This window comes from Lepidochelys olivacea (assembly GCF_965140295.1).
Source record: "Lepidochelys olivacea isolate rLepOli2 genome assembly, chromosome: 9".
Classification (NCBI taxonomy): Eukaryota; Metazoa; Chordata; order Testudines; family Cheloniidae; genus Lepidochelys; species Lepidochelys olivacea.
The window spans coordinates 97291286-97304469 of record NC_140419.1 but is presented as its reverse complement, the minus strand read 5'-3'; the positions used below and the strand labels follow the sequence as shown (position 1 = coordinate 97304469).

General features: G+C 43.1%; 1 long non-coding RNA gene across 1 annotated transcript; it reads right to left on the bottom strand.

Annotated features, from left to right (window-relative positions):
- Positions 1-649: 649 nt before the first annotated feature.
- On the bottom strand, positions 650-12260 carry LOC311526563. The gene is made up of 3 exons (XR_014713050.1): positions 12170-12260; positions 11452-11536; positions 650-1608 (listed from the first exon to the last, which is right to left on the bottom strand). It is a non-coding gene; the product is annotated as an uncharacterized lncRNA (long non-coding RNA).
- Between the last annotated feature and the right edge of the window lie 924 nt (positions 12261-13184).

The following is a 13184-nucleotide window of genomic DNA, read 5'->3' as shown; positions in this document are numbered from 1 at the left end:
GTAATTGTAGATATAGGGGATCTGGCATGAGTTTTTAAAAAACACAGTGCCTGAAAATCTAGGGCTTAAAAGAGAAGTCTGGGGAATCTGTTGTTACTTAAAACATATGGAACTTGATCCTGCTAGGTGCTGAGTAGAGCTGGTTGGAAAACAGATTTTGTGTCCTGCAAAAAATTTCAAGATTTAAAAAAGAAATCCTGAATTGGACTGAAGCTCCAAAATTTTGAAATTTTTCTTGAAATGAAAATCTGAAAAATAATTTTGATCCTTTTTTATTTTAGTATTTTTTCAATATAAAATAAAGTAAATTGTTAAACAAAAAGTTGAAATGTTTCATTCTGAAAATGTCAAAATGGGACATTTTGAAGCTTTCAAAACTTTTTTCCAATTTTTTTTAAAACAAAGTTTAGTAAAAATTGATACGATTTCACTAACAAAATCAGTTTAATCAAATGTCATTTTCCCACCTCTCTCCTGCCATCTTCAGCCTCAGTTTTTTTGTACACTGTAAATTTACTGAGGGAAGGATGGCCTATTTAATAAAGCTGGTTGGAAAATGTCTTTTTTTCCCCTATGGAAAATGTAGCTGATAATTAACTAACAAATAAACATTGTTTTTGTCAAAATTTTCAGTGAAAAATTTCTCCTTTTCCTCAAAAAATGAAAACCTCAGTGTTTTCCGACATAAGATTTCATTTCTGAGGTTTTCAATTTTCTGATAATCAGTTTTTGAGGAAATCAGACACTTTCCAGAAACCTTTTCATTTGATTGAAAACCCAGTTTTTGACAAAAAAAACCCCAAACAAACAAAACCCTCCAGTTTTAATGGAAAAGTTTCAACCAGCTCATTTCTTTGCACAGTGGGACTTGGAGCTGAAAAGCTTTACTGTCATTCTGCATTAAAATCCTACCACCTAGCTCTTATATAGCACTTTTACTTCAGTAGATCTCAGCGTACTTTACAAAGGAGGTCAGTATTATTATCCCCAGTTTACAGATGGTGAAACTGAGGTGCATGGAAGCCCAATAAAAATGGTTCGTTATATACTTAAAAATATATACGGTTTTTAAAATTAGTATCTCAAAATTCTCCTTAAAAATTTGGTTCCATGGCATTTCTCCATGTTCTCCTGTTGCGAGTTAGATTCACCCCTCAGCCAGGGTGATCAGACATCCTGATATTAGCGAGGCTGTCCTGATATTTGGTGTTTTGTCTGAGAGATCCAGCTATACCCTCCCCACCCACCCCCGAAAAAAAAGTGTCCTGATTTTTCACACTCGCTTTCTGGTCTCCCACCCTCGGCCCTCATTTCTAATGAAACAGAAGTCAAAGTATTTGGGGAATTTAGTACCCCTCAATCCAGCCCTCTTGTCGGTTGTGCTTGTCTCTCTGCTGTGTTCCTTTTTGGCAGTTTGTCCTGAGAGTCTTGATTATCGTATTGTGGTTTCTTTTTTACAGTATGTCCAGGCCTTATGTCAATCTATTTTTTCCCTCCAGCCAGTTGTGGACCATTGCCCAAGCGTAACTTCTTCTTCTTCTTCTTTTAAAGTTGTGTGAACAATGGGATCTCAAGCCAACCGCCTCTGTCTGTCTCCTGTGCTGTTTCCTGTTAAGAGTTGAAAAGCAGAACAATATTTGAAGGTTGTGCTTTCAAATCAGGCTCTTGTTTTCCTCTGTGCCTGCTCTGATAGACTCCTGTGATGTACATTTTAGTCTATGTTCATGTACGGCGAATGAGAAGTCAGAGTTTTATTTACAGAAATATGGGCTGCATCTGTTAATTTATTGCTTGATGAAAAACCATTGCTTTGCTGTAGACTTACATGCTCATAGGGGCTGAAGCTAGGGATACAGCGGGTGCTGGCTTGAAGTGGATTCCATTTTTTAACGGGTTTACAGTTTGGTTCAATGACTCTCAGCACCGTCGCTACACAAATTGTTCCAGCACTCCTGTACATGCTGGATTTTCACATCTGCATTTCTTTACATCTTGGGCTGAGTCCTGTATATTGCTACTGACTTATAAAACGGCCAGTAAACCCTGACCACAAAGCTTTTGAGATCATTATATGGCACGCAAAGGTTTAGCTGCAACATTCAACTGCTATTTTAAGTCAAGAAATGGATTTGCACATCATAAAACAGATTTATAAATAGCACAGTTGATTTATAAATCAGACTAATAAGTACTTCGTAAAGATTTAGTTTATAAATCCTCAGGTTGCAGTTTGAGATATGTTGACTGATTTATATGAACCAAGACTTTGAAGTTATGCTATTCTGCTTGTTTATAAGTCCTGCTCTCCTATTTAATTCCTAAGTTTTGATTTATAAGTCCTATTTAGGTTTTATTGCTTAATTTTTATTATTGCCCTCTGCAATATAAAATTTTATATATATAAAAAATTTTATATATATAAAAAGCTGTACCGTATGGCATTTTTCCTTCAGTTTTCTTTCTTGCACTCCATTAATGAGAATTTGCTGCACTCTGAGCAGGTTTCCAAGGTTACTCTTAGGTTTTATTGTGCTCTGAAATCTTCCTCCCTGCTTGTTCAGTCTTCTTTTTTCCTTCTATTTCACCAAATTAACCTACCCACAGACTGCAGGTTTTAGGGCCTGACCCAAAGCCCATCAAAGTCAGAGGGAATCTTTTCACTGACATCAATGGTCTTTGGATCAAGCCCATACTACCATACATACCACCAGATATGCTCACACATTAAACAAGCCTTTGCTTTTCTCTGTAACTTTCTTACATGCTCCAGACGCAACGGACATGGGTGGAGTCAGGGTACAAAATAAGATAACTAGAACTCAGTGGAGAGATCCATGTTAGAGGAGCGGGGAAATCATTTTTCAGAACTTCTAGGGCTATACTTGTAAATCCTTCATTAAGCAAATAGCCCTATAGGCAGCAATCGGTCTCCCTGCCTCAGTAAGGATGGCTCACATGAGCAACTTTAGCAGAAATTGGTGAACAATGAAATGTTTGGACTTTCGGTCTAGAAAAAATTGTGATTTTTTTAAAATGAAATTTTGAGAACTTTTAGACATTTTTGTGCATCACAAATTTATTGCCTAGGAAAATTTGACTGTATTTACTACTGTCTCTGTTTACTTCCTCTCAGCACCTGGACCCATCACTTCCTGTTTTTTCTTGTAAACATTTTGAATGTATAAATGTTACTAACTATATCTAGACTCCAGTAATTAAACCATGGTCTCTTCTAATACACCTATCAATATATTTAAAGACTCCAAATTAAAGTCTATTATCATGGACAACAGTTTCAAGAGTTCAGAAAATTTTACCAAAAATTGTGTCTCAATAGAGGGATAGGAGAACACGAAGAGCTTGCAAAAGAAACAGCAACAAAAATCCCCAGCACAATCACTGTTTTTCCTAATGCTCAAAATTCCTTATTATCTAAAATTCTTAAAAGTTGTTTTCATTTAATATAATTTGCCATTCCTTCCAACTTAGGGGTTAAAATAGTGTTTTCTCTAGTGCAAAAGAAAAGAAACTCGGTGGACTCAACTTCATAGTTGAGAATGTCACAAGAATGAGACAGTGATTGTATTCTGTTGTATTTCAACCCAGTTTAGGTTTCCCAATATTAAAATTTAAGAACTTGAGTTTGATTCTGGCCAGGACTTGCAAACATGCTTAATTTTTGCACATTAGCTGGAAGAACAGTTTTAAGTGAGATATCAGCGCCGGACCTAGCAGCAAGCCATGAGCAGTAGATGTTTTTGTGCTGGATGGAAAATTCCCTCCAAATTCAGAGGTTACTGCAATAGTATGTTCTGAATCACCTGACCCTGACAGTAAATAATATGAGTGAGTATTTTTTCTTACAGTTGTTTAGAGGAGAATCTATTTTCTATGTAACAATAACCTGCTCAACAATACTCTAATACACATGTCAGTGCCCTTTTATACTCCAGCAGTGTTGGCTGGCTTCCAGAAAGGTGGCTACTCTTAGATCAGCTGTAAGGAGCTCAAACACTGAGGGGTCAGGATGGGGAGGGACTGCAGCCAGCTGGGAGGGACTGAGAGCCTGCGTACTTCAATGCCGCAGCCCACAGAAACAGGAGTGCAAGTGATAGGCCACAGGGTGGCAGTACCAGACTGTTCCATGAGGACCAACGCTGGCTGAGCAATCTGAGCACACGCACAGGGGACCTAGGAGAAGCAGGTAGCTGGTGCCTCAGCCTAATCAATGTACTTTGTATTTCAATGTCAGAATTGGAAGTGGGGCAGAGGCAGCCAAACTAAAGTGGTGGAGCTGGATTAAGTATGAGGGAGAAGGACTGAGGTGTTTCTTCTATTCCCAGATTGGGAAAGAAAACAAATTTTGATGTTAGGAGAGGTTGGCATCTACTTCCTCTTTTATACTTCAGTTTTTCAGCATTTCATACACAAGTAGAGTCAACAGATGGAGAACTCCAGCAAAAGAAGGGCATTCCCGCACATATGAGTCTGTGGTTTATTAAATTAACATTCCCTGATTTAAGAGCCTACTGTGTAACTATGGGGCAAAAGCTGCTCTCCACTATGATGGTCTAAACCCAAAGTAAATGCACTCCCTTCAATGGAATTAATCCTGATTTACACTTGTGTAAATCAGAGCAGTATTTGACCAAAGGGCTGGATCTCCAAATCCAGCTGAGCTGTGCTTACCACAGGATGTGGCACGGGATGGGAAGGTGGTTGTAGAAACTGATCTCGATGTTGACTGGGGACTGAAATGGCCCTTGTCATAACATCGAGCAGTCTGAGGGCTGTTCTAAGTTACATTGGCTAGAACAGTCCACAGGGGCCATTCCACCAGCTAGAGGTGTTTGGAGCAAACTGTACACCTGCCACTGTCCCCTCCTTCCCTTGGTCTACTCCAGAGTGCCTTCCAGTTGGGTTGTTATGATTTTATAGCAGTTAGTACTCTGCATTGTGGCCACAGCAACTGTGGTTCAAATCTGCATCATAGTATCTCTTTATGGGGAATAATGGGTTAGGCGGTAATACTGCAGAAAAGGATCTGGGGGTTATCGTGGATCACAAACTGAATATGAGTTGTCAATGTGATGGAGCTGCGAAAAAGGTTAATATCCTTTTGGGGTGTATTAACAGTGTCATACGTAAGACAGAGGAAGTCATTGTTCTGCTCCGCTCGGCACAGCGGAGGCCTCATCTGGAGTACTGTGTTCCGTTCTGGGGCCGCACTTGAGGAAAGATGAGGACACATTGGAAAGAGTCTAGGGGAGAGCAACAAAAATGACAAAAGGTTTTGGAAACTTGACTTTTATAAGGAAAGTTTTAAAAAACTGGGCATGTTGAGTCTTGAGAAAAGACTACTGAGGGGGCTCCCAATAACAGTCTTCACATATATTAAGGGCTGTTATAAAAAAAGGACGGTGATCAAATTGTTTTTTCATAGCCATTGAAGGTATGGGACAAGAAGTAATGGGCTTAATCTGCAACAAGGGAGATTGAGGTTAGATATTAGGGAAAAAATTCTGACTAGAAGGATAGTTAAGTATTGGAACCCCCATCTTGGGAGGTGGAGGTTTTAAGGACAGTTTAGACAAACATCTGTCAGGGATGATCTAGATGTCCTTGGTTCCACCTCAGCGCAGGGTGATGGATAGGTGACCTCTTGAGGTCCCTTCCAGCCCGACGCTTCTCTGATTCTATGCTGAGAACAGGAGAGTGTGTCACTAATGGTTTGCTAGTGATCTTCAGGGAGCTGATTCTCCCCTTGTGTCCAGCTGCTTTCGTAGATCATTGGCCAGACGGGACTATTGGGATCATCTAGTCTGACCTCCTCTATCATCATATAAGAGCAACTAAAATACATACAATATTGTCTTTATTTATTGCATGTCACCAGCTGCAGCAGTTGTCACAGGGAGCTTTTATGGCTGCAAGTGGGAGGGGAGGGAATGTGAGTGACTGTAAGTAGCAGCAGAAGGGGTCATTGGAATCCTGAATGAGGGTGAAGTGACCCATGAGCAAATCTCTCCATTAAAGTGTGGTCTACCCTATGGGAATAAATGTCAAACTTCCTATCTACATGTATTTCTTGTCTGTGAGAGCAGTCAGATGCCTTTGATGAGCCAAGCTGGGTGAGGTAATATATTTTATTGGACCGACTTCTATTGGTGGGTGAATTGGTCCAATAAAAGATATTCTCTCACCCACCTTCTTTCTCTCATATTCTGGGACCAACACGGCTACAACTACACTGCATATGGCAGGTGCCTTTGATGTTAGAGGTCAACACATGCGCGTCTTTCCCATTACTGCAAGACAAATGTGGGATATCACACCTCTCTTGCCACTATGTTGATATTGTCTGACTGGCTATGGAACAGATGAGACGCCAGTTGATTGATTTACGGAGGGAAGGCTGCAGGGTGTCAGAACAAAGTGGAGTCAGCGGAGGGGATCTCAACTCCCAAAATCTGCAGCCACGGATTTCTATGGCTCCTGAAAAACAAAACAATCGGACAAAAACTGTGGCCTGATCCAGCAAAGCACTGAAATACAAGCTTTACTTAAAGCACTTGAGTCATCCCATTGCTAAAGCATATGCCTAAGGGCCCAATCCAGCCCCCACGGAGGTAATTGGAAAGACTCTTATGGAAGTTGGATCGGGCCCCGAGTGTTTTGCTGGATCAGGGTCCATGTGCATGATGGGCTATGCTCTTCCTAGCCTTTTCTCTGCCTCCATCCCTGCACATGCATCCTGATAAGGCTAATTTAATCTGAAAATACAACGGCTGAGCTCTAGCTGAGTGAGCAGCACCGGGAGCTAGAAAGAGGAATAAGATGCTACGGAGTGTGAGCAAGAGTGATGTAATCTGGCCCTGTTTATTTAGGGCTATGTCATGCCCTTGTCTTATTCAGGAACACCTCCGCCTGAATCTTGAGCCTGGTGCAGAGCATAGCACCCGTTTCCCGAATACTCCCCACAGTTTACAAGTGGGCAGGGAGGGGCCCCATCTCTTGCCACTTACACAAGGTGGGAAGTAATTTACTATTCCCCTGGAGCCAGAGCGGAGCTGGGGAGGAATTGTGTCTTGGACGTACTCCTAGGCTGGGACAGCTTACACACTGCCCATTGCTTAGGCATGTGCCAAAAGCGACAGCTATCCCTTCGGTGATAAACCTGTGAAGTCTATTCTGCCCTGCCTTCACTGAAATCACTGGGGCTGCACTGGCTGTGTGAGCCAGGTTAGGCCTGTTCTCTTCTGATTCCATCTTTCAACATCTGAGTAATTTGCTACTCAGCCCTGGAGCTGTTGTCAATAAAAGAAGCAGAGAAAAATGAAGTGTCAGTAACAAATGTGCCCTATCCATGAATTTATTGGCAGAGTGGCTGGCAAATCCTGTCTGCCAATTGTCAAGACTTGGAATAAAATACAATAGCTCAGTTTTCTGTACCCTCCTCCCAATGACGATGACAGATTGGCCCCATTATAGAGGTTACTTTATCCTTACCACTACAAGTTAAGGTCACAGAACAATTTTTTTCATAATGCCCCAGTTTTCAAATACTTATCATTCACCTTTGGGGCTGAAATTTCCCGTTTGATCTCTGCCATATGGTTTGAGCAAAATTCCATCACTTTTCTTTTGATCCATGAGAAGACTGGGCGAGGGAAGGAATACAATTTCCCCATTTATTTAAAAAAATAGTTTTAATGTGTGCTGTCTGGGGGACTAAGAGGGGAATGTGGTGGAATAATTGAAACAACCGAATCATTTAGATCCAGATCCTCAGCTGGTATATATTGAAATAGCTCCTTTGACTTCAGTGGAAGAACACTGATGCACCCCAGCTGGGGATAGGCCCCTTAAAATTTAAATTTGTGCATTAGGATTCCATCCACAGGAGCTTTGCAAGAGGCTCTATGCTGCTATATTGATGAAACTCACCCAATTCCATTGGCAGGGCAACCCATGCAGCCCCTCCAGTGTGTGCAAAGGAGAGCAGGATTTGGCCTACTTTCGTTCAAGATAATTTCTTTGCTCTAGAGCTGTATGTTTGTCTGCCTGACACATTGAAGTTCAAGCATTCACTTCTGTGCTATTGAGGATGTTACTAGTTTGACAGCAGTCTATAATTACTAGGTGTCATGCAACGTCAGTGACAGCTACAGCAGCATCAGAATCCAGGGATCACTGAATTCATGAACCGCTCCTAGGTATCTCAGAAGTAAAATGACTAAGACCCTGGAAACACTCATGAATGTGATCAACTTAAAGCATTTGAATAGTGTCACTGAAGTCAATAGAACTACAGATGAGCTTAAAGTTTAGTCCCTACATAAGCATTTGTAGGATTGAAGGCTTTAATGTTAATTTGCTTGTGCCTTCTGTAACTCTTCGCACAATACAATGCATCCGTATTTCTGGAATTTTAAAAAATCTCTGAGTAAAGTGTTTCAGTTGCTGGTGAACACTGATTACACTAAAGGACTTATAGATATGGAATTAAGCTTTTACTGGGCGTGATTGTTTTTCAGTGGCAAGCTTGTCAAGTCTTTCATTTAATGTGTTGATTACAAGTGACTCTCCTTTCCACATCCGGATCCATCAAAGCCTCATACTCAAAAAATAACATCGGTGCTGATTATCTGGAAATGAGAAAGAGGATACTGCGTCGCTGGTCCTAGTACAGTATCTCCCATCAACATTCAGTACACTTTGCCACAAGATGCACAAATTATTCCATGGTTTCTTGCGAGAATGAAATGGTCATGGTGGTAATGGTGGGATTCCCAGTGATGGTGGGGGGCTTTATAACCTTTAGCCCAGAGGTTAGGGTACTTATCCGGTATCTGGGAGACCCCAATTCAATTCTCCCCTACCTGATGAGCAGAAGGGATTTGAACAGAAGTCTTTCCCCCCCCTCGCCCCCCCCCATCCACCCACTCACATGTTTGCCCGAACATCCCCTCTTCCCTCAGGCATTTTGTGTGGAGTTAGTCGGCCTCTGAGCACACCTACTGGATTAGGCCCTGCACGCAAGTCAGGCAGAGGAGTGACTGTCTTCCCCTGGGTTGTGGATCGCAGGCGGGAGATAGGTGTCTGGATGTCTAGAGGGAGGCAGCAGTGTGCATGCCCAGAGGCAGTGCCTAGGGGAACCTTTACAGTAAAAGCTTAGACACCAAGGGAGTTTGGATGCCTACAGGTTTAGGTGGCAGCCGAGTGGGGCTTTGGCGAAGTGCCTAAGTCCCTTTGCAGATCTGGTCTAGAGATTATACTTGTCTGGTTCCTCCCCCTCCCCCTTGTAATATGGTATCCTACCCCTTTAAATGCCTGGAAGCCTGGGGCCAGTCAGATCTATTCGTTAACTCCATGCTGTTCCACCTGTGCCGGGTCTGGGACTTAAAAGGAGGAAAGAATCATGTGCTGGCTGGAAAGGAGAGCCTGAGGCAGAGGGGCCTGTGGCAGATCCCAGGCAGGAAGGCCTGGGAATGGCTGCTCAGGAAAGTGCAGGGAGCCTCACCTAATGGAGCCTAGGAGGGGCTGAAGAGAGAGCTGGAAAGGAGCCTGGGAATGGGGAAAGCAGAGCCCGGTGTGGGGGAAGAGGCAGAGAGTGTCTGAAATTAGAGGGGAGAAACCTCTCAGGCAGGAAGGGCTGGGCCTAGCTGGAGACTGGGATAAAGCTTGGCTGGAAGTCCTGTCATAGTCATGGCATTGAGCTACCACAGCAGCCTGAAGGCGTTGCTGGCTGTCTGGAGGCAGAGCTGCTGCAATGCCGGGGGTGCTCTGGGACGGTGAGTTTTGTAACACCTTGCTGCTTCATTTCTTTGTAACGTAAATGTATGTCTAGTTTTAAATTTGACTATTGAACAATTCTGCAAAGGCACGCCTGGGGAGTCAGTCTGGGAGTTCCAGTGCGGCCAAGTGACTTAGGCACCCAACACCCATCAAAGTCTGACCTCTGGACGCCCATGGTTTTGTAGGCATAGGTTGGGCTTTGAAGATTGCTGATTTATACAGTACATGCCTATTTTACTATAACTCCTATCTCCCATCTCTGACTGCTCCTGCTCCCCCTACGTACTCGCACACGCACCTACCCCTTCAGTCTGGGTTTCATTCCCCTATTATATCTCAACATCCCAGGCTGGTGAACTTGCTGGTATAAGGATTCTTTGATGTAGTCATTTTGTACAGCACCTAGCACATAAGGGATTCTATCTTTGATTGGGAATTCTGCTACATTGTAAATAACAGTGTAAGTCAAGCTAACACAGCGTGGCTTTTTGACCCCACATAGAGGTATATGAGTCTGCTATTGCCTTTGAACTCTGGTTCTTTAGCTCAAGCAGTAGTTATCACCCTGCATTTTTTACATGTTGGTTCAATCAAAACATCTTTCTTACTTACTATCATCCTGACCTTATCTTTTAGGAGGGGTCAGTGTGTTTCTGTTATCATTGGGGAATGTTTTTGTACCATGCTTAATATCGGCATGTTCTGGTACCACTTGATATCAGGATGTGTTTGCATGAGCATTCTGTGACTAGCACGTCTTAGGAATGTGTATTTCTGAACTATCAGCCCTGTTCTTGCCAAATTCCGTAAGCAGGTCCTGCCTCATACCAGGCCTCTGATAGAAGGGCTTATGTCTCAGACTCTCTTCCTACTACAGTAGAGACTCATGCTTCGAGATCCAGAATATATGGGTCAGTCTCCACAGATGAGCCAAGCAGGGGCATTGTTACAAGTGATGGGTAGAGGTGGACAAAGATGCATACTGTGTTGGCTTCAGTTAAAATAATAATACTTAACCATATCGTTTTCATATTTAACACTGTGTGTTTTAAATATTCTTTATTACTTGTATAGCACCAATAGTGAGTTACTTTACAGAGTGGTCAGGAGACAAGGTCCGAGCACTTACTTAGGGGCTTATTGTCAAAAAAGGAAACAAACCATTGGGAATGGGATGTGAGGAAATGCTGTGTGCTTAAGTAGGGAACGTTGGGAAACCATGTTTTTATTGGGTCTAATTAGCCAACACTGCTGTGCAAGGAGAACTTTTTTGGGGAAGACTTGTTAGTTTTAAGGAAGACCTTGAAAAAAGAGGGTTGTGGCTAAAATGCGACCACTTTCTCATGTTCTTCACTCTGTGAGCTTATATGTAAAAGGACAAAGGCGCAGGTTTCCCCTCCAGCAATATGCCTGGAGCTAAGCAAACAGATTTGTATAATGATAGTTTTGTACAAACATAGGGCATGGCGAGTTTTGAATAAAGCTTGTTTGTCAAAGGTTTTATTTTCACTTGGCTCATTCAGGCGCAATTAGAGTCAAAGTGATCCTGAGACTATACCAGCAGGAGGAAAACAAGCAAAATGAGAGAAGTGCTTTTAACTGCAGGGTTCTAAAGTGTAAATGATAAATAATATATAGATTTGCATTACTTACCCGAGCCAACAGATGTGTCCACTGGGGATTTTATTGCTGAGAAATCATTTGTGCCTTCCGAAAGAGCTAGTGTAAAAGCTGTAAACTGAATGTGAAGCGTGCTGGTGAGTCCAGCAGAAAGAGAGAGCTGTGCTATTATGTATGCTGTACCAAACCTGAGCAGGAAGCAGAGGAGTCAAGGCTAGTGATTTGATGACATTGGAGGTGACATTACAGCAGGTACCTAGGTGACCTGTTTTTTAATTCTTTGGAACAGTCCAGCTCCAATAGCCCACCTGTAAAAATCAATTGAACGGGCACCTGCTGTGGAGATGTTCGCAAGGAAAAGTAGGTGGTCAGAGGGATTTCTTATCATCCTCAAACTTTGTGCTGAGGAAGCAAGTGATCCTGAGAATTTAAGTGCTGTTCTGCCCTAAAGGAGCTCTCTAGAAATGCCACCATGGGATGCCACGTGGCTTCATGATCACATAACTCCCTCTAGTGGCTGGGCTTGTTACCCAGGGTTCTTTCAACCCAAAGCTCTTGGTAACTTTTACTCTGCGTGAGGTGGTGTCAGGAAATAAATCAGGGGAGACATGGCCATCCGACCGATAGATGGCTGGCACAAACAGGACAACACAAGAGTGCTTTCACTTAAAGCTAAACTTTACTTAGTCTCAAGCACTTATACACACGTCCGCAAGAGGTTAGTAAAACACCCCCAACCCTTGATAATTACCAAAGCTGAGCGTGGCTCTCGAGTGGCACAGCGGCAGCCTGTCTGCTGCTGGGAAACGCAAGATGCATCCGGAGAGAGAGAGTCCAGTCCTGAAGAGTCCCCCTACCTCAAACTTTTCACCCTTATTTATACATTAGTAATAGAATGACATGTCCTTTAAAGCAAAACTTGTTAAGTAAGCGGTTTCAATGGTCAAGCAAGAGGTTCCTTCTGATTATCGATTAACCAGGTGTGGGTTTGAGGCCCCAATAGACATTCCTGGGGCACATCCTGCTCTTCTAAGATGCATGTATCAGCAACTTCAACACAATTCTTATCAGGAAGGACGCGGGGTCACCCAAAACCTCCTTCCCCTCCTGCCTTGGTTAAGCTAAGCCTGCTGACTTGGCTGCTTTTAGTAACAAGCCATAGTGGTTTCAGGCACTTTACTGGTTTGCCAAAGTCTCCCCGTACAGGCTAAGCCTGCTACTTTCCCACAGTGGAGGGAATTGCTCTTTAGCTCACAAGGGAGAGGCTTGTCCCTTCCCCAGAACCTCCTCTCCATCCTCTTTCTCCCTCTCACAACTCTGAATAACTGGAGCCCCCCGTCAAACAGGCCAACGGGCTCTGTTGGACCTGGCTCTGCCTGGTGGGAAGAAGAAATGGATTCTGGGGTGGATAAGGAGACTAGGGGAAACACCAGAGCTATTCTCAGATGGATGTTATGGTACCTGTAGAGCATGCCAGAGAAAGTGGCATAGGGGCAAACAGAAATGGAGGACAGCAGAAGAGGGAACCACGAAGGAAGAGAGGTGTGACAGGAAAAATGGGACGGGGCTTCTGAGGGACGAAAAGCAGAGGCGCTGCAAGGTGGAATAGGAGAGGGAGGATGCTAGAAACAAGGGAACTGGAACAATGAAAAGGGATGTAAGGGCAAGGGCAGACTGTGAGGGCTGGACAAAGTGTAGGGAGGACGGGGTATGGTTGAGGCTATGATTCTTTTCATGGTGAATTTTAATAAATGTCACAGCAGAGG